Source organism: Anser cygnoides, chromosome 5 (genome assembly GCF_040182565.1).
Source record: "Anser cygnoides isolate HZ-2024a breed goose chromosome 5, Taihu_goose_T2T_genome, whole genome shotgun sequence".
Classification (NCBI taxonomy): domain Eukaryota; kingdom Metazoa; phylum Chordata; class Aves; order Anseriformes; family Anatidae; genus Anser; species Anser cygnoides.
In genome coordinates this window covers 13,795,906-13,818,913 of record NC_089877.1, presented here as the reverse complement: position 1 = coordinate 13,818,913, position 23,008 = coordinate 13,795,906, and the positions used below count along the sequence as shown (strand labels likewise).

Genomic DNA, 23,008 nt, shown 5'->3' with positions numbered 1-23,008 from the left:
GCTGTCTTGCAGCTTCGTGACTCTGCATGGACAAGATTTATCACTTCCTCCACCTTTCCTGTTCTGCTCTCCCTGATCCCTCATCACTCTGATTTGTGATGAAGTAAGGCAAGGATTTGTCCAGGTACTGTATTGCTTAGCAAGGAGGTGGTGAATCAGATGCTGTTGTTGAAACTCGTGATAAGGCAATTTTCTCACCCTTCCAATAGCTGTAAATGCATTTGAAAGAAGATTCACATTGCTAGTAGCATGCGTTATTGTGTGTATACTCCTGGAAACAAATCAGAAATGGACTGGTAGATAGTGAATTGGTGCAGCATTCCTGAGTGAGCAGCTTGGGCAGGCACCTGAGCTATCCACGTGCTCGCCCACCAGCGTTGCTCAGAATCCTCCTGGCAGATGTTGCCTCTCTGTTTTGTTTCACAGTGATTTTCTACCACTTACTTATTGAGGTTTCTGTGTGGTCCACAGCATCTCAATATCTCACGGTTGCAAATGGGCTGTATCTCTGTGGCACCTTTTCGAGGCAGAGTCCTCTTTCATCGGTAAAATGGGCAGAGGTAATGTCAAATCGAAATGACTTGCCAAGGGTGTCGCAGGAAACTTGTGACAGACGAGAGAATGAAAAGTCTTGTTTAGAAAGAGTCACAATCACTTTCTTCCTTAATAACACCTACCCGAATTCTTCTCCTATGAAAGACATTTCACGCTTGAAAAATGGGAAGGGAGTATTTCCTGCCTTACTGGAAGAGTTTTCCCAGCTAAATAAATAGCTTTCTCCACCGCTCTCTTGGCTGCATGTCCCATACAGCTCGGTATTCTGCTGTTGCTCTTCTCTTGCCCGTGTTAATTGTGCATTCGCTAAATTTGGATAGAACGCCCTTTTCTCTGTAAGCGAGTCTTTGGGGGTGTGTGTGTTTCTCACAGGAAAAACAAAGAATTTCTGAAGTTTTGGGAGAATTGAGGGGAGAATCTTATCACAGCCAAAACAGTGCGCGTTTTGTGGTTTGGGGATGCGCATTAGAGCATGGGAGACTGGGGATCATGGCCCTGGGATCCGAACCTCATTTTTCCCCATCTAAGCACGGCCTCTCTTGCCTTCTGACTGCAAACTTTTGACCTGTTAACTTTCTTGGAAGTGCGCACAGGTTCACAACAAGCGTTCTCCTTTGAGCAGACTGGCGTTTTCAGAATGTTTCCCCCAAAAAAATATATACAGGGAGGATCTAATTAGGCCTAATAGTCCTTAACATGTTAGCAACGCCTTAAGTCCTACCATTTAGTGGCATCTCAGGAGTGCTGTGGTCCTGAAGCATTTACCTGTTTTCACTGCAGAAATCCTGATCAAAGGCACGAGGTAGTGAGATGGCTGCTTTCTTCACCCCCAGGCGATCCTGGGTGCTTCCATGAGAAAGCAACGTGCTTTGGAGCTGTTAAAAAGGCACTCGCTGTTGAAACTTCCCAGGCTCAGACGGGGAGTTGCTGAGTATTAATGCCAGTTGTGCAGTTCAACATCACAGCTTTGTTCCTGAAATTGTAATAATATTTTAAAAAAAAAAAAAAAAAAAATCATCTTTGATCCTGATGAGGAGCTCCAGTCCCTGAGCTTGTATCGAATCTGGGTCAAAGTTTTAATTTGATGCTGAGTACCCTTGGTGGCAGCTGCAATTAGTGGGCACTGCGTGTGCTCAGCCCTTTGAAAGTAAAACTGTGTGTGTACGTTGTGTACAGAAGCAGAGATCTCGGGGGGCATTGCAGCGTCTAAGATGTTGCCCCTGTAATAGTTTCTTAATGAAACCCCAGACAGTTTACATGGCTTCTCTTGAACTTCAGGACTCTGCTTTTCTTGAGCGTATTTGAGGCTTCTAGCCTGGCAACTCCTCAGAGCTTTCTATTAAGGTATTAAGGGGCAGAAAACCAGTTGGTTGCCTCAAGCTGAGGAGGGAATGCTAGACTTGAAGGATTATCTCAGCGCAATGAATTTTAAAGACTTTTTGCTATACATGTGCGGAAAGCTATCAAAATGCTAATGGTTCTGCGGGCTTTTTTTTAACTATTTCAGTATAGAGAGCAGTTGGGGTGGTAGTGGGGAAGAATGATGCTATTTAACTGCCAAAGGATGGGCCAGCCAGAAATTAAGTGTTAAATAGCTTTTCATCTCTGTTAGGCAGAACTTCTCCAGCGATAAGGAAGAATGATGCTCCTGGCATCAGGACGGACCAGTTTGGGATCAGGCCGGGTGACTCCTGCAGCCCCTTCCCGGGCTGAGGGAGCAGGCTGGAGGCTTGGTAAATGGCAGTACAGGCACGTTTTTGGGACACACACCTTGCCCAAGGCTCTGGGGGTGCATCTGTCGTGCAAGAGGTGTGCACGGCTCTGCTGTCAGCACAACCCATCCAGCTGAGTCCTGGGACCAGGTGGGTCATCCTGGCTGCAAATTCCTTGCAACAGTGGAGGCGTGTCCTCTGTGTGCTTACTGTGCTTCTTCACCACTAAGACTCTGATTCTCCTGGCTTTCTTACCTCACTGTCTTCACCGAGGGCAGGCTCAGGCTCCAGGTTTACAGCTGAGAGGACTGTGTGTGTTTGTTCCGTGGCAGCTGTGACCTGGGCAGCAAGGCTTGTCTCGGGGGGCCGCGCAGATCCTGGATTGGCACCAGCTCTGTGCTGCTGCGCCTGCCCAGAGCAGCTGGGCTGGGGTAAGTCTGCTCAGGAGGCCGGCGGGCATCCTCCTCTTGGGATATTAGCTGTATCTGGGAGGAACTTCTGTTCCATTTGTTTAGGCTTTTGGCTGAGGTTTTGAAATGTCGGGAATATCTCATTCAACTCTACAGAGATTCTGTTAATGGTATGCTTTGGAGCCAGGTAAACACTTGGATAACTGGCAATATAAATAACTGAAATTATGAGTGTTATTAAACCCATGAGATTCTGTCATTGCTTTAGCTGTCTCTGAAATATCTTAGAGCAATGGGTCTGTTTGTGCTTATCTTTTTAATCAGGCCTAAGCAGGCAATTTCAGCCCCCAAGAGAGCCTGAATCACTGAGCTGCAGGGATATCTTTGCTATTAAGTTTGTGACTTTTAGGTTTCAATGAACTTTCAGCGTATTTTTTATTTTGTTTTGTTTTTAAGGCATATTTGTTTTTAAATATTAGCTCTCTGCCAGCTTGTTTCGTATCTTCAAAGCATCGGTGTTTTCCATCTTGCAGCTGAAATCCAGAAGAGTATGACTGCCAGCACATACCACCTGGGGGCAGGAGCAAGGGCAGGCAGTAGGGGAAGGATTGCTGCAAGGATCTGCCTTGGGGCTGGAGCCAGGAGGACGCCAGATGAAGCAAAGGCAAGGCAGATGGGCAGGATAGCAGTAAGAGACTGGAGTAGGCTTCTTCTTTCCCTTTCAACAAAGGTGTCATGAGGTATTGCTTCGCTTGGGGCATCTTGGGCTAGATTGGGTAGGACACTGGGGAAATCAGCTTTAGAGACAACTCTTTTGACTTGGATTGTTTTCAGTGATATAAAGACACGGCTGGTGCATAGTGAGCTAGGAATGGGGCATTTGTGAAATCCAGTCTGTGTGTTGACCATGATTCCCTGTGTGGCTTTTAACAAATTGATTATTTTGTGTGTGTGTGTGTGTTTGGGAGAGGGAAGAGATTTATTATTATTATTATTATTTTTATTTAAAAATCTTTATGCTTTGTGTTTTTCCCAGCATGGACAGTTACAATCTATGTACCTAAAGTCTGTTTTCAGTGGACTCATCTCTGCCTGATTCTTACATTTCTCAGTGAGTGGCTTTAGGTATTGCAAACAATACCTTTCAATAAGAAATTATTCCCCCTGAAATGTTTCTGATCACTGGAGAAATCTCATTATGTTTTTCAATTTAGAGCTACTTATTTCCTCGTACAAAGTATATTTTGATTAATGTTGAAAATTTAAGACTGCATGCATAAGGAGATGGTTTTTATTGTGTCTGTGGTTGTTTTGCAGACAGAAGTAAGTGTGCAGTGACTTGCTTTTCTGGTCCTGAATTTCTCTAAGTACCTTCCAGTTTCCATTTAGTTTTGTGTGTGTGAAGAGAGTGGAGCCTGAGCTGCATTCTCCCACCCACCACAACCCCTTCTTCCATGCTAATGGATGACAGTATTGGCAGTGGGAAAAGTAGGACTTAGAGGAATGTATGTACGTGATGCATCAGCCTCACTTCTATGATTCAGTATGCAGCTAATCTCTGCAGATTAAATACTAAACACAAATGCAAACCCAAATCCTTTGCCATTTCCGAAGAAATCTGCTGTTTGGAGCTGGGCTTTTGGATGAGTCTGAGAGGCAGGATCCTGGGCTGGCTGAAGAGGGAGGGGGACATGCAGTCGTGATCCGTGGAGGTCGTGTCTTGGAAGGGAACGGTGTGTCTTGGAAGGTTACCGTCTTTGATGAAAAGCAGTGCAGGTGTTCATTTTATTTACAGTTGCCTTGGGAGAGTAATTCTTGTGTAAAATAGAATGGGAATGTCTGTCTTCTTCCTTTTTTTTTTTTTTTCCTTTTTTTTTAACTTGCCTGCATAATTGAAAAGCCCTGCTTCTCTTTGCCGCTGACTGAATATAGAAAGAAAGGGTGCTGAAGTGCTGATTGCCAGAAACCACCGTCCTGTACCAGCCTGCAGCTGTTGGCCTCGCTTGCACATACTGGTCTGTTTCTGAGGTGAGAAGGGTCACAGGAGATCCAGCCCACAACAGTAAGCAGAGAAAGCTTTCCCATTTTCTCAGGCTGGACAGATCAGTGTCCCAGACCAGATCTCCCATTAGAGGAACAGCGGGAGCTACTTATATGGGAGCTATTCTTCCCTGAGAGATTTTGGTATTTATTGCAGCAGGAATTCTTTCCAGCAAGAATCTTCATATTTCCAGACTCTGATTGAAGAGTATCCGGGACGTGCACCAGCATGGTGGATAGGATACCTCCTGGGAAAGGGAAAGTCTTTGGTTCAAATTTTGGCTTGAAGTTGTGCAAAAGGAGGATCTGAACCAGTTTGCAGTATGCCAAAAGCCAGGCACTCGGTCAGATTACCTGCTGTTGGATGAGGTGTGGTTGTTGTCCATGTGTGGTCTTAGCCCATGGCAACTGCAAGGTAATGCAATTTAGCAGAACTCTATCATTGCTAAATTAAATTACCTGACATCAGCTTCAGGGGATGAGCATGCACAAGGAGAGCTACCACAGCTCAGTTGGAGTACAGCCTACTGCTACTCCGCTCTGCCACAGCTTTACCGGGGCCTTACTTGGGTGGCCCAGTGACCAAGCAATAGGTAATAGCCAGCTGCAAGGAGAAGGAAGGTCTAGTTGTGCCTCCAGTTAATGGATATTGCCCGTGAATCTCATAGCATTTTGAAGGGTTGCAGTCTGCTGAGTTTGGGGTTGACGGAAATAGTGGTTTCCAGCAATTACCTTATCTGGTTTAAAAAAAAAAAAATAATAGTTTGCCTTTCCAGCAGATGTTGACTCCTCTGCCAGTAGGGAGGGCCTGTTGCCTGTAAGAGGTACTGGTGCCAAACACATCTTGTTCTCCTGGGAATGTGTTTCTCTGAAGGTCCCTTTCATCTCCAGTGAATTCTTGTGCTTCAAATACAGGAAACATTATTGTTGTGGTTTTTGCCTCCCCTCCCCCCGCCCCCCCCACCAAATAACTGTGAGAACTTTCTTTTGGTCCTGTTTGATAGTAGACCAAGCGGCAGTCTGTCCTAATCTTCAGTTCCTTTATCTCTAGGAATACCAGAACGTGCTGAGTGATGTGGTCTTGCCCATGGACAACTCAGCAAGCCTTGGCAGCCTGGAGCCATGCACAAGTTGTCTTCTCTAAAGGGGTTTTGGAAGGGAATTGGAGTAAAATGGTGTTGGAGAGGGTCTAGGACAGCACTGTGGCTCTCCTGTGTTTGCAGTAGGAAGAGCTAGCTGCTAGTGAAAGCTGTTGAAGCTGCTTGCTTCTGTAGCAAGCCTGTGTCTGCGTTACCTGAGGCGACCAGGAGCTGCCTTTCCTTTGGTGGGCAGTGGGAGGAATACGGCTCCAGCTGGCCCCGTCCCCATGGGTCGGTGGCTGAGCAGCAGCCAGCAAGGTGGGGCTCAGGGCTGGCACCAGGAGTGGGGGGCCAGGGCTTGCTCCAAGGAAACCTTCAGTCCTCTGCCCCCAGAGCTCATCTTGGGGGGGCGAGCACAGCAGCGGTGGGCAGTGTTTTCTGCAGTCCTGGCAGTTATGGTCTGAGACATTCGGTGTTGGTGATGGCACCACGGCAGCATTATTACAGATGCTTCTGTGTCCTTGCGATTTGGCTACGTGTGCTGCTTTCTTCCAAGCCAGGGCCGAGTTCTCCAATTATTGGCTGCTAGAAGCTTGTTGTGAGCCCTATTGTTCCCATTGTCTCCCAGAAATCATTTCCATTTGGCCCATTCTTTTCCCCAGCTCCCATCTTTCTCCTTTACTGGGATTCTCTGGAAACTGCAGTCAGGATGTATTCCTTAAACATACATGAGGTTTAGCATCTGTTGTTTGTGACACAGATCATTGCACATGGCATAATACATGTGCAAATTCATGCACAGCCAGCTCTCACTGCACAATGAAGATTTGGTTAAATGGGAATTAGGATTAATACTGGATTTAAGTTTCTCGTAGTTGGCTGGTAATAACCTAATCTCCTCAAAGGCTGCAGGCAGGCTAGCAGCATTCAGTTCAAGGCCGTTGTTGTTTGCAAAACCTGAAAGAAATTGAATTTTGATACTAAGAGAGTTTAACCAGAGCCTTTCGAAATAGTACATGCTCTTCCTATCCCTGTCTCAAATGCAGCCTTTTAATTTCTTTAATATATGACATTCACCTACGCTTCTAGGTCTGATGGGTGTTTGACAGTAATGCTTTTTCATTCCCTTTTGTAAGAGCATAGAGCTTCTGATTGGTTTTAGAAATGTATAAATTGCATTCTGAAAACTGATCTACCAAAGTCTCTGTATAGGCAGAGTGAGATATGTCTGTAGGGCAGCAAGCGCTCCCTAGTTTGACGTGTTAGCCTACCTCACGTACCTAGCAGGGTGCTGAACGTCCTTCAGGTAAGGAGGCCCAAGATGCTGCAGAACTGTGGAGCTTTTGGTGTGATGTGGTCAGTTCAGTCCAGTCTGGTTTGATTGCTGCTGTGGTACAGATGACCCGTGAGAAATGAGTTGGTGAGTCCGTGCAGGTCATAAAATGAATCACTGCATTTGACAGTAAGGCCCATGATTGGAAACATGTTCTCAGGTGAATTCTTGCTTCTGTTTACTGTGGCTGCCGTGCAATTTTCTGCGTACCCGGTCTGGACTGAAAATCAGATGTTTAGTCATCTAGGTAATCAACCTTTAGTTGTAATTACTAGTTAAGGTAGAGTTTTTGCAGGCTTAGCCCTGCGTTCTCAAGCAGGATGGAGGGGCAAGGTTTCCCTACATACCTGCTTTTGATTGCCTGCTTCCAGCCTTCTCTTGGATGGTAGTTTTGACTGGTTCTGCCTAAACTTCAAGAGCAAAGTGTTCTTCCATCTGCATCAATGCTAGCAGTAGCCTGGAAAAGTGATGTGCTTACTCTCTCTGCTTTTCCTCTGTTTTAAACCAACTGTCTGTTCTGTGGTCGTGTCCCCTTTGCAGAGGGTATCAAAGATCTCTGTAGTATGGTGGTGTATGGCTGTAGTATGGTGGTGTATGGCACCGTCAATCAAGGTGACTACCTGGGCTATTGAGGCTGGAGGGAGAAGAGACATATTGACTAGATTTGAGTGGAAAGCTCGTCCTGACACTGCTGATACAACTCAATGTCTTTGTTGTCAAAATGAAAATGGCTTATCTGCAGAGGTGATGATGAGGTGCCTTTATCAAGATGTGAATCCACTATCAGTTAGTGTTTTTTTTTTTTTTTCCCCTCAAGTCTACTAATTCAGCCCCCACCCTGATGGATTTGATTTTTTTCCTGCTGCTTTGTGTTGGTTCTCCTTGTTAAGGTTGCCTTTCCTCTCATTGCCACCTTATTCAGAACCTGCTACGAAAAAATCCTCTTAAAACAGATAATCTTTAAAACATCGAACATAAAGCAGGACAATTCTTCTGAGGTTTCTTAAGTTTGCTCTGTCACTGTGTTGTCATTGGATGTGACGTTGAGAAATGCACTGAAGTTTTTCCTTCCCAAGGGTTTAGAGCCCACGTGATGACTTAAGATTTGAAAGACACTGACTTAATTTATTGTTGCTAATACCTCTGTCCCCATTGTTTTCAAAGAATATGAAAGTGTCAGAAACATGAGTCAATTGGAATTCAGATCTATGCAGTGGCTTACAAATCCCCTAAAGCACAAATTTGTTGAAGGCAGGTTAATGGGAAAGTGCTGTTTTAGTTTGTTTTCTGGTTTGAGAGACCATAGGCCATCCTAATCTTTTCTTTCAGCTCTATTTCTTTATCTTATCTTCCACAGAGATTAATGGGAAGAAAAAGTGGATAAAGAGGGAACCCGGAGGACTCCAGCACCCGTCCGTGAAGGTTAGTAGAGAGCTGCGTGAACTGTCCCAGCACGAGAAGGTTTGTTCTGCCTAATTAAAAGCATCCAACTTTCACTGTCTCTAGGAGACCGTAGCCCTCTCCAAGGAGCCAAGCAACTTGGTTTAAGTCATGTCACAGTTCAGGGAAGAGTCTCGTGAGCATCTTAAAACTGTTGCTTTGTTCAGTATTATGAGTGGTTGGAGGGGTTGCTCTATGGCTTTTCTGTGCGTTTGTGTGTGTAGACCGCTCATGCTTAGAACAATGCTGTGTAATGAGACAGAGCCACTCAGGGAGAGCCCTGGGGCGAGTGAAGCTCAGTGATTTCTAAACCTGTAAAAACTCCGAGAGCACGCGTTAATGCAGTTCTAGCCTCTAATGAGCAGATAGGGAGCCATTAAACCCCTCTGAACAGAGCTAGGGATGAGGGGGAACATCTGAAACTTCAGCTTGCATCAGTTGTATAAATAACTTGGAGAAGAACAAGCCTGGTGATAAAAAAAAAAAAATCAACAAGAAAAATAAAAAATAAAAAAAAACCTGTTACATCAGCAGATGTTTCTGCCCTAAAATGTGAGATACTTCAGTCAGCATGAGGCCTCGAGCCCTCTTGGTCCTGACATGTGCATTAGCCAGCGGTTTGTCCTGCCACTTAGGCTGAGCACTTCTTGAAGTCAAGGAATTTATGATGACTGGTTTGGCTGAAGCTCTTTGTATTGCAAAAAAGAAATTGTGCCGTGTCTGTTCTTTAATAGCTGGTAGAGATGGATGGGTGCGAGTACGCTGCTATCTTGCTGATGGCACCTTGGAGAGCCCAGAATGATGGGTGGTATGTTTTACAACTGCTCAGTTGCAATTCTTTGTTCTTTCTCCAGTTGAGTCAGCTCTGTACTCAGCAGTAAGACCAAGAGGTCTGACAGAGGCCCTTCACCAGCACTTGAAGCTGCACGTCAAAGCTAACTCTGCTCAGAGCAGATCTAACTGATGGTGTTGTGCTTTTCAAAGCACTTGCAGTCTTGCCTGTGTTAGGCCAGCCAACGTCGCCACAGCTAGCACAGCTCCGTCAACAGTTTTCCTTCGTGATTTCCCAACTGTGACCAGGAACGCACAGCCCCTGAGCTCTACATGCCCGGCCATCTCCGTGTCTCAATGCAGATGAATGTGGTGGGATGATCTGTAAACATTGCTGGGTGTTCTGATGGTGAACGTATGCAAGCTGCTTGCATGGTGTGACTCGTTTATTTCCCCCCCTCCCCACGCTCCCTGAAAGTCCAGCTGCCGCTTTATCGCTCCCGATAAGCGGGTGTGTGATCCGAGGCAGAGCCATCAGCCAGAGCTGAAGGCAGGCAGGAGTCCCGCGTGCATAGTTTGGGGGCAGCTTGGTTGCTTTTCTGATAAGCCTGTGCCTCTTGCGGCAGTACAGTGCACGCTCCTCTTAAACCGTAATCATAATCCTCTTTGCAGCAGGCGCTGCTATCCCCACAGGAAGCATTAGCAATATCATGAAGTGCGGAGACTTCATTGTTTTCCCCTAATCTGCGAAGGGAGCTGAGACAAGACAGAGGAAACTTTAACCTATTCCGTGCCTCAGTGGTAAATAATTAGTTTTTTGGTGGGTGGGAGAACGGGGGAAGCCTCTGACTTAAGATAAAGTAAGTGCAAGGCTCACAGGCTTATCTTGCTCTGTGGAATTCAGGAAAGGATATGTCCTTGAATTCGCCTGTCTGGCATGCCCTGTTTTTGTGTTTGGGAGAAATGAGTCTATTAGAGCTGCCCTAAGTGATTGCTGGGTGTAAGGCACCTCTTGCCAGGAAATGATAGCTGCGCTTTTGTTTGAGGACCTTGAACAAAAGGCTTTGGATGCGTAATAATGTGCAAATTTGGGTGGGTGGGAAACGGAGAAGGTTAATAGGGCAGACTAACAGAGGAGGAGCGAGCTTGGGAGAGGAGGAGAGAAACACTGAGGACATGGCAGCAGACAGAGGGAGGTAAAACAGGAAAAGCAGACCCCTTTTGTCATGCTAAAGTTAATTTAGTCACCAGCGGAAATTTTGGGGTAAGTGCAAGCTGTGCCTGCTGCAATAACGGTGCTTCCAGCCGTGGCAGTGTGAGAGGCCACAGTGGCTGTTGAATCTGGGAGTGTTGTGTGCGGGTCTGTGTGCTGCGTGAGCACCGTTCAGAGCCACGTCTGTCCCAAGGGACAGCTTGCTGCGGCAGCGCTTGTGGATGGGGATTCACTTTGGGTCAGAGCATTGCGTCCGCAAAACTTCTCTTTGCAAGCTGCCTGCCACAAAACCTGTCTTGTCGTGCTCGGTGCTGCAGCTGCGGTGGTGCTGCGTGCTCCCTGAACGGGGCTGCCATCCAGGCGAGTGCCGGGGGCTGCCCCTGCCTGGTGCTGGGGGGCAGGAGCCCGTCGCACGTGTGCACTGTCTGTGAAAGTTCTTGAATCAAAACACCACGAGGAGAGCAAAGAAAAAAAAAGCTTCTCAAAAATAGCATGAGATAAGGATCTGGAGAATTTGCTTTTTGTTTCTTTCAAGAGTCCCCAGAGACTTCTTCTTTTAAGGGAAGAAATGTTGCTTTCAAGGTCAAGCTTTTTTTTTTTTTTTTTTTTTTTCCTCCAGACTTCAAAGGCAGTCAGCTGAGAGCTTCTTAGGAATGTTACATCTGTTCAGAGTAAACATGGATCGGCACTTTTTCCTCTTCCAGTGTCCAAAATTTCTGAACAAATTTTCTTGAGAGTGCAGTAAACAAGACCCAGCCTCAGCGGGGATGGATGACGAGCGGTAGTAAAAGGGTGGAAAACCAGCAACTGGGAGTAGCTTTCTGCAGAGGTATTCAGTTGAGACACGGGTTTTATTTTCCTGGTGCCTTAATAGAAAACCTTTTAATGTCCGTGCCTTGAAATAAAATTGATTCAGAAATTGAAACTGAACAAGTGGACTGAAACGTAAACTTCTAATGCCTTCCTGTTCCTCCTTAAGCTCTTTGCTTCGGCTAGTTTTGTAGCTGCTGACAGTCTTTTTTTTTTTCCTTTTTATTAAATCGCTTATCCTTTTGCTTCTAATCTTAATCTCTGTGTATCAAGCAGTGAAATCAACCAGTTTTGCTTTCTGGCTCTAACACTTAACTACTGTTCCTTCATCGTCTGATCCAAAGCCTATTGGCAGCGAAGGGGCTTTGGATCAGGCACCTGACATGCTGCAGAAAATCAGCACTGCGAGCTTGGCGGGTAGAGCAGGTGGGACCAGGATGTCGAACTAGTTTAACACAGCTCTGCCTGAAAATGGTAGGAATTTATTGCTGAATTGATGAAAGCTGACGTGTAGCGTTGCTGAGAGCATTTGGAAATCTCCTCCTCAGTAGGGTGTGTGGACACAGTCCTGCCTCAAGCAGCCTTGTCCCTGACTGCCTCCTTACATCTCAAAAGTGTAACTGAACTACGAGTGGTTTTCACACCAATTATTTCCCTCGTGCTTCTGAATACAACTGGTGCGGGGAGGGAGGGGGTTGTTGTTTATGCCATTTCCCTGGTGCAGCTGAAACTCAGAGCAGCAAGCTCGAGCTGAAGCTGTTGTTTCCTCTGTGCACTTCCCATAACGAGGCCGAGGAGTGTGAGATATGCGATGCAAGCGTGTGGCTTTGTCGCACACATGATGATAGAAATCTTGGTGCTGTCCCACTTCGGGTTGGGCAAGTACGTTTCATTTGTCGCTTTTGTGTGTTTTTCTTTTAAACTAGGCTTCTTAAATGAAGAAGAGCAATATTTAAGCTTCTGAGTAAATAAGCAGAGTACCCTGGCTTCATCTTGACTAATCTGTTTAACCTTCATCAGCCCAAATATTTACTCTAGGCATTGAACATCCAGGCAGTGTAATTCTGATGCTAAAACTCAAGCGCTGAGAATGCTGTAGATTGACTAATCCTGCAGAATTCCAGAAATCCCTGTCTGTATAAATAAACTTCCTATGTGAAGGATTATAACTAAATAAATGCTGTGAGTTCAGATCAGCGAGGCAGAAGTATAGCAGTTGGCTCTCTTGTGCCTGCTCACTTCTGTATTTTTTATAAGGATATTCATCTTAGTCTAAAGAGATGTGTAAAGAAAACTGCAAATGCTGAAGCAGAGCACTGTCATATGCTGCAGCGAGGAAGTTTGCCCCTCTGCCTTTTTACTAGCAACTTTTCCTTTATTGATTTTGAGATTGCCATCAATTTGATTTATCTTGTCGGTGATTTTTATTCTTTTTTTTTGGGTGCGGTGTTTCTGGTGAATCTGTGTTCTGTAGGTCCTTGTCCCCTTCCTGCAGCTGGACAATGTAAAGAGTTTTTGAAACTGCTGTCCCCTGGGTTGCATAGCAGAGCACACAGCATCTGGAATTACAGCAACAAAGATGGCACCTTTGGAAGGCTGGTTTGTGTGTCCATTGCAAGGAAACCCCCAGGGTAAACCTCTCGGTATAGGTACAGTGTAGGCAAGTCCTGAGCCGTTTGGCTTCTGTCCTACTACATTAGTTATTCTTTCATTGCAAGACTTCTTATAAGTACAGACTTATCTGGGATCCTTATCTCAGGGATGTTCTGTTAATATCCCTTGATGTTGCCCTCGCTGTTACTTGAGATCGTTCCAGAGATGTGAAGGCTGTAAACACCCAGGGGAGAGGGATTAGTCTAGCTGTTATAGAGGGAATAATAACTAAGAAGAAGGGAGTTAAGTTAGAGACATAAAATCAAAACTGTTTCAAGAGAGCGTCCCAACAGTGTTGTTTGTTAGGTTCATGGAAAGCTAATGCATCTTGTGCCATCTGAGAATTTTGAGAGTAGTCTGCAAAAATAAAATAAGAGAGAGCATAGCTGGAGGGAGTTGTTCTCCCAGCTGATCTCACTGCTTTTGAATTCTGAGATCATGCATAACGGTACAAAACTAGAAGGAACAAATTGCTCAACTGTGTTTTCAGGACGGCGTCTATACAGGAACCCGGTCACTTTGTCCTAACAGACAATTCTCCCTGCTTGAAAGGGACCAGTAGGGGAAGAATTTTACCCACTTTACTTGCCATCATGCTCTGTGGGGAAATTCCCTCTCTATCCCATGTTGCATTAGTCAGTCTTCCTCACACTCAGAGGAAGATTCACTGCAGCTAGGCAGCTAATCTCATTTCTGTCCTCAGATAAGATTGTTATCAGGGTAATTGTCTGTTTGCTCCCCCTCCTGAGTCTAATCAGAGTGGATTGTGCCAGTACCTCCTGGGGCAGAGGAACTCAGACACTGATTGCCCTCAAAAGAAAGAGAAAATCCTCAGTGTATATTTAACGTAAACTTCGGTTTTGTTAGATGTTCACAGGAAAATTGTCTGGAAATAACTTGCTCGGACATGTCTTGCACATTTCACAGTAACATATTTTGTTCTGGTTTACAATCTAAGTTCAGACAGGCAAGTTCATGTAGTGCATGCTGTGGTGAGGCTTTCAAAAGATAGTGCTGTGCACCAGGGGAACTGGTACTTTCCCAAGCCCTGGGATAGAGCAAGTTCATGTCTGCAGAGAATGCTTGCTCTTAGATGTTGATGTTCCAGCCAGCAAATAATTCGGAACAATTAGTGCTTTCTCCCTTATTTCAAAGCAAATTATGGGGGTGGGTGGATTTTGCTGATGGGGATAAAGGAGGCTCAAAGATATTAATTTTTCATACATCCTTCAAGTTGGGACTAGAGCTTGTCTCTTGATGTGTCTACCCAAGGAAGCATGCTATTTGGTCTCTTTTTGGTGGTGTGCAAACCATGGATAATGCAGCACACCATCGAGATTTGGAGATGCTGTGCGCTCCCCCTTGTTTTATGGATGAGAAAGCTGAGACGCAGAGGCACCACGAGCTGCCGTGGGGATTGCCAAGGCAGAATTGCGTGCAGCAAGATAAGGAAGTCTGTGCCAGAGCCAGTAAAGCTCGTGGCAGCTCCTGATGCCTTGTTGGGGCTACCAGCCCCAACAGCCAGCCCAGTATGGAAAGCAAAACACAATCCTGCCCTTGGTGGTGTTGCAGTTGCAGAGATGATGTCTGGCTCTATCAGCCCTGTACTCTTGGATAGCTTAATGAAGCTCTCTAGCTTCCGAGTGTGATACCTAAAGCAAGCTTAAAGGGTAAGAGCGTACCACTGAGGAGAAGGATGCTCATAGCTGCTGAACTTGCATGCCTCACATGTGAGAACCGCTGAGACTGTCTGATTCAGTCAGGCTTAAAAGGCGCTGAATGAAGCGGGTCCTTTCAGGCACATGCAGGAGTCTTCCAGGGGACCTTGAAATCGGTGTGGCCACAGCTGCCTCTAGCCTAATGCACATGTGGTGTGCTTAGCATGGACGTTCTCTAAAACTTCTGTTGCGTAGTTTTCAGCTTCCTGCTCCATTAGACCTCAAATCACTAACTGCAATGGTAGCTTTGTGGCTGTAGTGCCCCTTTTAGAAGGCACCATAAACACTTTACATTTGCTGGATGACTTAACTGATGTTACTCTCCTCTTTACAAGAAGAGAAACAGAAGTACAGAGGGAGGGGAAGACAAGTGTAAAGATGTGTAAAAGCTATTTTTACCCTTGACTGTGTACCACGCTGAGGAGATGCCAGCAACAGTGTTTAGAAGCCTGCTTCTGGAACTGGAAGCAACACAGCTGCATCAGGGTGCCTAGTAAACAGAGCCTCAAAGAAGTTGGGTGCGGATTCACTTAGCTGCTGGAACCTGGGTTTGCATCTCATACAGCACTCCTGTGTCTTATAAGCACATTGCCTTGTGCAGAGCCAACTGCGGTGTGTTTGATTTGGCCTGCTGCATGTGCCACAGATGCAAGTGTCCAGCAGTAGAGCTTGGGGTCCCCTTTTTCCTCCCCAACCCTCTCTCCATTGTGTGTGGCTTTGTGTGGTGATTTGCTGTGGTTCGGTTTCATTTTGGTATGTTTTTTCTCCACTTGAAGAATATTTTTGGCAGCCTTTGGTCCTTTAGTGGGCCCTCACGCTACCAGCCACCACAGCTGTATGTGCACTAAATGTGCTTTGTTATCTGGGTTAAAGCACGGCGTTCAGTCTTTGTGAGCAATTCACATTTCAAACCCTTGACTCCAGCTGTTCTGTTTCTGCAATGGCACCGAGGCTGGTGTTGTAACTCACTCCGCTGCTTCTGCTGGCATAGCACTTCAGAGCCGTCCCCGATCAGATGCGTCGCTCCCCGTGTTGCAGCGCTGATGGTGAGGCTGTACGTGAAGGAGCTGCTGGCTGATTTACAGAAAGCACACTTTTGGAGGCTGAGAGCAACTTCCTCTGGAGGGGCTGGTGAGCAGCAGTCCCTGCCCGCTCCCCTTCCCCAGCACGAGCCCTGTGCAGCGCGGTGCAGCCGTGGGGCTGTTCCCTTGCCTCACCCAGCTCGTGGCTGCACCCGCCCTGCCTAATGCAGCCCTCCGGGCTGACACCCGTGGGCCTGCTTATTTGGTATTTTGAAGCTGTAACTTAAATATCCCTCTAAGAGCCCCTTCATGCCCTACCTTGGATTTATTTACCCATTTGCACAGTGGCGAATAGCAGTTACTCCCTAGAAAAATTACCCCTTGGGTCTTCGCATCTTTAAAAATAGCTGTCCTGGTCTAATCCCCCTTCTGCAGAACCCTCTGCCGGGGAGGTACAGGACTTTGTAGGGGATCTGCGTGGGAGAGGAGCGGATGCTTCACAAGAGGGTGGGATGCTGAGCGCTTGGGTTCATCACCCGGAGAGCAGGGCCCTGTAACCTGAGCGTTTTCTGGTGAGGGGGCCTGCTTTGGAAATTTATGAAAGTATGCCATTAATCCAAACACTAGCAAAGTGAGTGTAGCACGAACATATCTCAAGCTACTATTATTGCTGCTGCCAGCTACCATAAAAAGCTTTTCTAGACTCTATTAGCAAGTGAACAGAAGGGATGTCACAGAGCTGTCAGGCCCAGACTGTCATCCTGGTCTCACCACGCTCAGGAGTACATGACATGACTGAAACGTCCCTGTATCAGAGCTGATCTAAGGGTCTGTCTTTCCCTTGCCTCCTCTGACTGCAATGCCTTCTTTCAGTAGCAGTTGGAGATGTTGGGATTAGCGAGCGTTCACCATACACTAGTTCTCCTCAGCTGTAGGAATGGTCATGCATAGTGCAAGCTGAGGTAGCCAGTCTTGTTAAATTATAGCTTTAGGAGAGACCACATGGAGAGGTTTATAATTGAGGCCAACAAATAAGCTCTGTGAGAAGCACAGTACCAAAAAGCAGAAAATATTGAGAAACATTTTACTTCTTACCCTCTTGGCATGTTGCAAGAAGGCCTGCCTCATGTTACGGGGCTTCAGTTATCTATGACAGCAATCTTTCTTTATTTGGTTGGATTAATCCACAGATGCTCTGTGCAAAGTGTGGACACACTCTGCATATATACACCATTTCAGTTAAGATCACTCCAGCCTGTAACTCGGTAGAGGAAATCTAACTGCTTTCAGTAAGAGCTGAGTAAGGCGTTAGCCTATTTTTGAAAGAAAACTTAAATGACTTTGTGTAGGTAGAATAAAATAGTTCAGTTCTTCAAAGATCGAGTCCAACTGCCTGACCTCTTTAGGGCTAACCAGGTGTTAAAGCATATTATTGAGGGCATTATCCAAATGCCTCAGACAGGCATGGGGCATCAACCACCTCGCTAGGAAGCCAAGTGCAGTGTTTGACCACCCTCACATTAAAGACATTTTTCCCAGTGTCCCATCTGAACCTTCCCTGGCATGGCTTTGTGCCATTCCCAGGCATTCTGACTTTGGTTACCAGGGAGAAGAGACTGGCACATCCATTTCTGCTTCACCTCAAAGGGAAAAATCTTGCAGTACTCTTGTGCCTGTCACAGAAGTTGCCTCTTAACTACAAGACACAAAAGTCAGGAGAAAAGAAAAGTTTGTGTTTTGTTTTTTTTGTTTTTTTTTTTAACTAACTTCAACAATCAACTTCAACAGGAATCAACAGCACCTGAGAAAGGACAGTGAATAGGAAACTGTTCAGGTGATCTGAGGAGCCAGGATCTCTTTGAAGGAAAGACAGATGCTCAACGTGAAATTCCTGGTTAACTTTCTGGTGTCGCAGCCTTTCCAGGGTAGATGGCTTGTTCCTAGCCTTGTTTGCTGTTAAGCATATCACGTTGTGCATGTTTACAACTGGATCACGCCTCTGGGCATTTCTCAGATGGCAGATCCCAAAGAAGCTTCCTTTCCTGTGTTGAAAATTAGGAAGGGGCACGGTTTCTTCTGTTTTGTTCCAGAGTTATTTATTTTTGAGTTGCTTCCAGTGGCTGAGGTCTGTCAAGAGCATAATGCTGGCGGTGAAGCATAGTAATGCCAATATTTTAAGCACCGTAATTCACAGCTTGCTCATAGTGAAAGTGCTGTCCACTTACACTCTGTTCCAAGAGATTTGTGGTAGAGAAAGTCTAGACAGAGCCCCGGCTTCCCACCTACATGGTTTTGTAAGTGGAAATGTGATGGCTACCATTATAGCTTGTACTGGGGTCTCCATGGGTTAAAACACAAATCTGAATGCCTCGGGTTCGGTTCTGGCTAGGGCTGGGATGGTCCCAACAGATGGTCCCAAACAGCTGGAAGTGCTTTCAGATGTCTGGAGTGTCACAGGAGCCAGGGAGTATCCCTGCCTCGTGGGTAAGGGAGCGCTGCTCATGCCATCGCTGTGTACCTTTCCAGAGACAGTAGTGCCAAATGCATGTGACTGGCTCCCAAAATCACAGAGCCCTGCCTTGGACACAGCTTCTAGCAGGATCCTTTGAAAGGGGGGAGAAGATTGGTGCTTTCCTAGCCCTGTGAATTAGCCACTCTGAACTGCAAGGTCCCCGAGAACCCTTCAGTAAGGACCGTGGTCAGTAGATGGCTCTTCCAGTTTTGCTGTGGTCTGCCTTCAGCTCTCATTGCCTGTGATGAGATTCGTACCTGAACAAGGGCTTTGGTCACCCCATTCAATAATAAAAATTGAAAGCTAACTTCCTGATGGCTTTTTGCTTCATATTTGCCGCTGCTTCCCATCATTAACAGCAGTAAAGTGGCATGGGGTGAAAATCAGCACTAATTTGGGAGCTTGATTGCCTGTGTAATAAGCTTCTCTGTTATTCTTTGGCAGGAACAGCAGCTAATATAAATTTTTTGCTGTCACTTCTGGATGGGCCGCGTACCAGCATCAAAGTTAATCCCTCAAAATTATGTTCCATTATAAATCTCTCTTCACAGATGAAGTGGGTGCAATTAGGCATAGAGGTCCAGAAATGTTACAAAAAAAAAGAAAAAGCTCTGAAGGACGAAAGCAGTCTGCCTGTGCGTTGTGAAGTGGTGTAGCATCTTGCCAGTCACCTCCACGAAACAGAAGCTCGTTGGCCACAGCATTCCTGGGACTTGCTTGGCAGTGACAATATGTTAGGAGTTGACCAAGTAGATCTTTCACCTTTTTGTACCTACAAGGTAGGGTCCTAGGAGTCATTTGAAGCTATTTGTGTAAGTTATCCCACATTTTTTTTCTTCCAAGTACACACAGCATATTTAATGTCATTATTCCTGCCTGAGCCCTGGGAAATCAGAAAAAGATCATCAAGAGTCTGGTAATAGGCTGACAAAATCCCCAGCATATTTAATTAGAGATTATTCTTTTGATGTTTGGGTTTATTTTGATGCTTGTTTTTTATCAGGTTACTCTTGGGTAACCTTCTGTATACTGAACAACTTCCCTGCTTTCATGAATGTCAAAGACCCTCAAGGTTTAAATGTACTAGCATGGTTAAATTACTTTCATTGTTAAAGCTTAATGCTAATATTCGGGGGGGGGGGGGGGGGGGGAGGTTAGAAAAAAATGGAAATAGCACCAATGTTGTGACACACTGCCTATTCTGTGGGCTGTAGTATGACTGACTGTCTGCACTCAGCTTTGTAGCTGTAAGCTTAAAACTGGAGCCTGCTGAAAGCCCATTCTTGCCCCTTTCTGGAAGCGGATGATAGCAATGACTTAGTTCCTGTTCCAGTGCCCCCTGCCCAGAGTGTACCTTGGAAATACAAGAAACTAAGGTGCATTTCTGTTCGTGTGCAACACAAACTCTCCTTTCATCTCTGCCTTTTTCTTTGGGATGCCAAATAGATGTTGTAAAGCCTACCCCGAGAATGGCGCAGGTTATGCAGAGAACTGCCAGCTGTGGCACTGAGCCGCAGGGAGGGTGAAATGCGGACTAAGAATGCACCGATGTCGGGTTTTCCTGGTGCGACCAAGAGGAGATTTAGTCTGTGAACACAAGTACTAGAATAAATCACTAAATGGATTTTACCAGCCATGCTGATTTTGGCCTGTTTTCTCAACTTGGAGATAGACAAAGAATGCAACGCAGCATCTTCTTTTAAAACGTGTGACCAGCCAGCAACTGAGTCCTACGGGACCCTGGAGGCTACAGGATTAGAAGTCTTGACAAGCTCAGAAACAATGAACTAAGGTCAGTAGTTGATGCTGAGCTATGGCTAGTGTTAACCACAGAAATGACTTCTTCCTCGTGATGTCCCAGAGCAACGCCAGGCTGCTGTTTGGGGTGGCAGAGAGAATTCAGCTGCGTTGCACCCCAAAGGGGTTGAGCGGTGACTAGCTGTCATATACAGAATCCATCATCTGTCGTGAGGGATGTGACTGTGAAGTAGCTGACTTCTGAAAACAAGCTTTCCACAGATACTTTTTCCCACCCAACAACAAAGGTCTTGTTTGGGAATGCTTTTTGGCTGCAGTCCTCGTGACCCCCCTGGGAAATGCACTGTGCATTTGCTTGCACTCACCAAAGGAAAAAGTGAAAGTAACACAGCTGTAGTGATTTACTACAAAGTTTTGAGGCTAATTGCCTCATATGTTTAATTAATAACTGACACATTCTGTCCCTCAAAGAGCTTGGAGAACTTCCATCTGGACCCCTAGTGATTACAGCCTGGAAGCCATCCTTGTAATTAAGGAGCAGGCTATAGGAGGCCTGTTCCCATTATGGGCAATTAATGCGCTTGCTACTTTTTTTCTTCCTTTCTTACCAAAGGACTGAGAAACTAGGGCTCAAAGGCTAATCTGACATAAAACCTCGACTGAAGAGGTGCTTTGTGCTAACCTGTGGTAGAATGACGGGGTTATGTTTTGGTGCCAGCACTCTTTCTTCCTACGGGCGGCCAGGAGGCAGGTTCTCCCAAAAGCAAGATGTCTTACACCAAATAGAAGTATTTGTTGGTCAATATTAATCGGCCATTCAAGGAGCAGATTTTCCCGAAGAACTGGGCAGGGGAATGTTTCTGCTGTGATTTCTCTCTTTCCCTCTCGCTCCTGACTTGAAACTTGTGCTGGCTTTGACAGCTGCTCATCTGCAACGACTCTGGCTGGCTCCGAAGCCCTCGGAGCAGAGGATGCTGTGTCTTTAAGCCTTCCATACAGTGCTGAAATGTTATGACAGAGCATCTCACAGGGGGATGCGGTTTCCGTGGCAACCTCACACTGTAAGATAAGCAAACTGGTTTTTTTTTTTGGTGTTTTTTTTTTTTTTTTTAACTGAGAGGTTCAAGAGCGAGGAAGGAATGAGGCGATCTGTCAGCGGGCGAGACTTGAAAAGAGGAAACCATGTCCATTAATCCTGCAGCCCTGGCTGCTTTGTGTTTTAATTAGCGAATGTTATTACGGCAGACAGCACGGGCGCCTCACCCTGTTGTGGGTTTTTGAGGGCTTTTTTGTTTGTTTCTCTTTTTACATCCCCAATTAAAAAAAAAAAAAAAGGCTTTTAAAAAAAAGCTTTATTAAGGCTTTGAATGAAGGTCTGAAATAAAGAAGCCTCACGGTCTGTGTTCAGAGCTGCTAGCCCAAGCCAGGGGATGGAAAGTGTAGCATGGCTGGTGGGAACAAATCTGCTATTCTCAAACTGAGAGAACCCCTTACATTTATTTTGCCCGTCTTGCCACTGATGTTTGGCAAAATGGAAACCTCCCTTACCCCTGTCTCCTACATATCCATGGCAATGTGAAGTACAGCAAGGGAGTTAATCTCAGGTTCGTCCTCCGTAGCCTACCCAGAGCCATTTCTTGTTACAGAGCTACATTGCCTTCCTCTGCTATTGCTTTAGGGCAGTCAATACCTTTGGGGTCAGCAGTTAGCCCCCAGGTGAGAGCCACTTGAGCCCCTACAGAGAATGCAGGACGACGTGCAGGCTGTGACAGTCAGCGGTGTAACGCCAAGGAGAGGGAGTAGCAAGAAGGCAGCTCCTGCCCGGGCTGGGACGGCGTCTTAGCAATCGGAGACTCTCTTGGTAGCAGCCAGTGCACCAGCTGGGTAGGAAACTCTGCTGGTCTTGTAAATGTGCTGTGCGTAGGAGTTTATTATGGAAAATATTTTGACAACCTTCATTATTTTCAAACTCGTCTACGTGTCATCAGAAAATTGGAATTAAAGTAAATGTTATCTCACCAGCGGTCTTCTCTGCATAGTTTCCGTGTCCATCCTTTGCAGAGTACTGCCTGCTCCTCGCAGGGAATTAAAGCCTGCTGTAAATCTAAATGTGGAATGAAAAGAAAATTGCTCTAGTCCTATGAGAAATGAATATATGAAAGACATTCTTGACTACTTTCCTATAAGCAGCAGTATCTTCGCCTGTGTTTCAGGGGCTGGTGCTTACAAGGAATTCTTGTGATTGTAGTTCCTTTTACTTTCCTGCCAATGTCACCTTCAATGCTCTTCTGCCAAGATTTATCTAAATATTTTGTTTTCCGAATTAGGGTGCAGAGCCCAAATGCAGTAGTAGAGGTGTGCTCCTCTGCTAGTTCGAATCTTCTCCACAGTGCACGAGGTGGAGAACTAACTTCTGTTCCTGTGATTAGGTATGAGATTATTTATTTATTTATTTATTTATTTATTTTAGGGGGGAGGGAGAAGCCTGTGTCCGTTTCACCCTCCAGCCTCTCGCCCCTCAAACATTACACTTGTTTGTTTTTATCTCTTTATTTTCTCTGTTTAACCAGTAGTTTTTCTGGGGATTTCACAATTCATAAGCCCAGCAGAGTTGCTGCTCTTTCTCAGGTACACCTAAGGGTTTGGGGATTTTCCTCATCCATGCAGTTTTCTCCATTGCTGTTGTCTGCTGTTTCTCTCTCCTCCTCTGCCCAGAACAAAGCAGGTGCCAGTATATTGAATAAAACAGGTGATATGTTTCTTAGCTAAATACTGAACATTTTAGTTGTCACTCAGGTGTCTTACAAATGGAGGAGCATTAGCAGAAGGGTTTGAAGGTAAACACCATCATCAGACACTGCTTGTGCTGGCATACCTTTCTGTCCAGAAGCCTGGGGCTTGCGTTCATCCTGTAGCAGCTGTGCTTTCATATGACCTTACTACCTGTGATTCTGGTGTTCTGACCAACTCAGGAAAAATCTG

At 45.8% G+C, this 23,008-nt stretch overlaps 1 protein-coding gene across 9 annotated transcripts in view; it reads left to right on the top strand.

Annotated features, from left to right (window-relative positions):
• Positions 1-23,008, top strand: part of TSPAN18 (tetraspanin 18) — a 110,996-nt gene that overhangs the window by 11,759 nt on the left and 76,229 nt on the right. For 7 of the 9 annotated variants that reach the window (XM_048063421.2, XM_048063283.2, XM_048063638.2 and 4 more), the window contains exon 2: positions 8,487-8,551. The gene's annotated coding sequence lies outside the window, so the exon portion shown is untranslated. Of the gene's footprint in view, positions 1-8,486; positions 8,591-10,455; positions 10,605-23,008 lie in introns of those variants that run through there. The other 2 variants (XM_048063520.2, XM_013193924.3) reach the window with 2 other exon arrangements.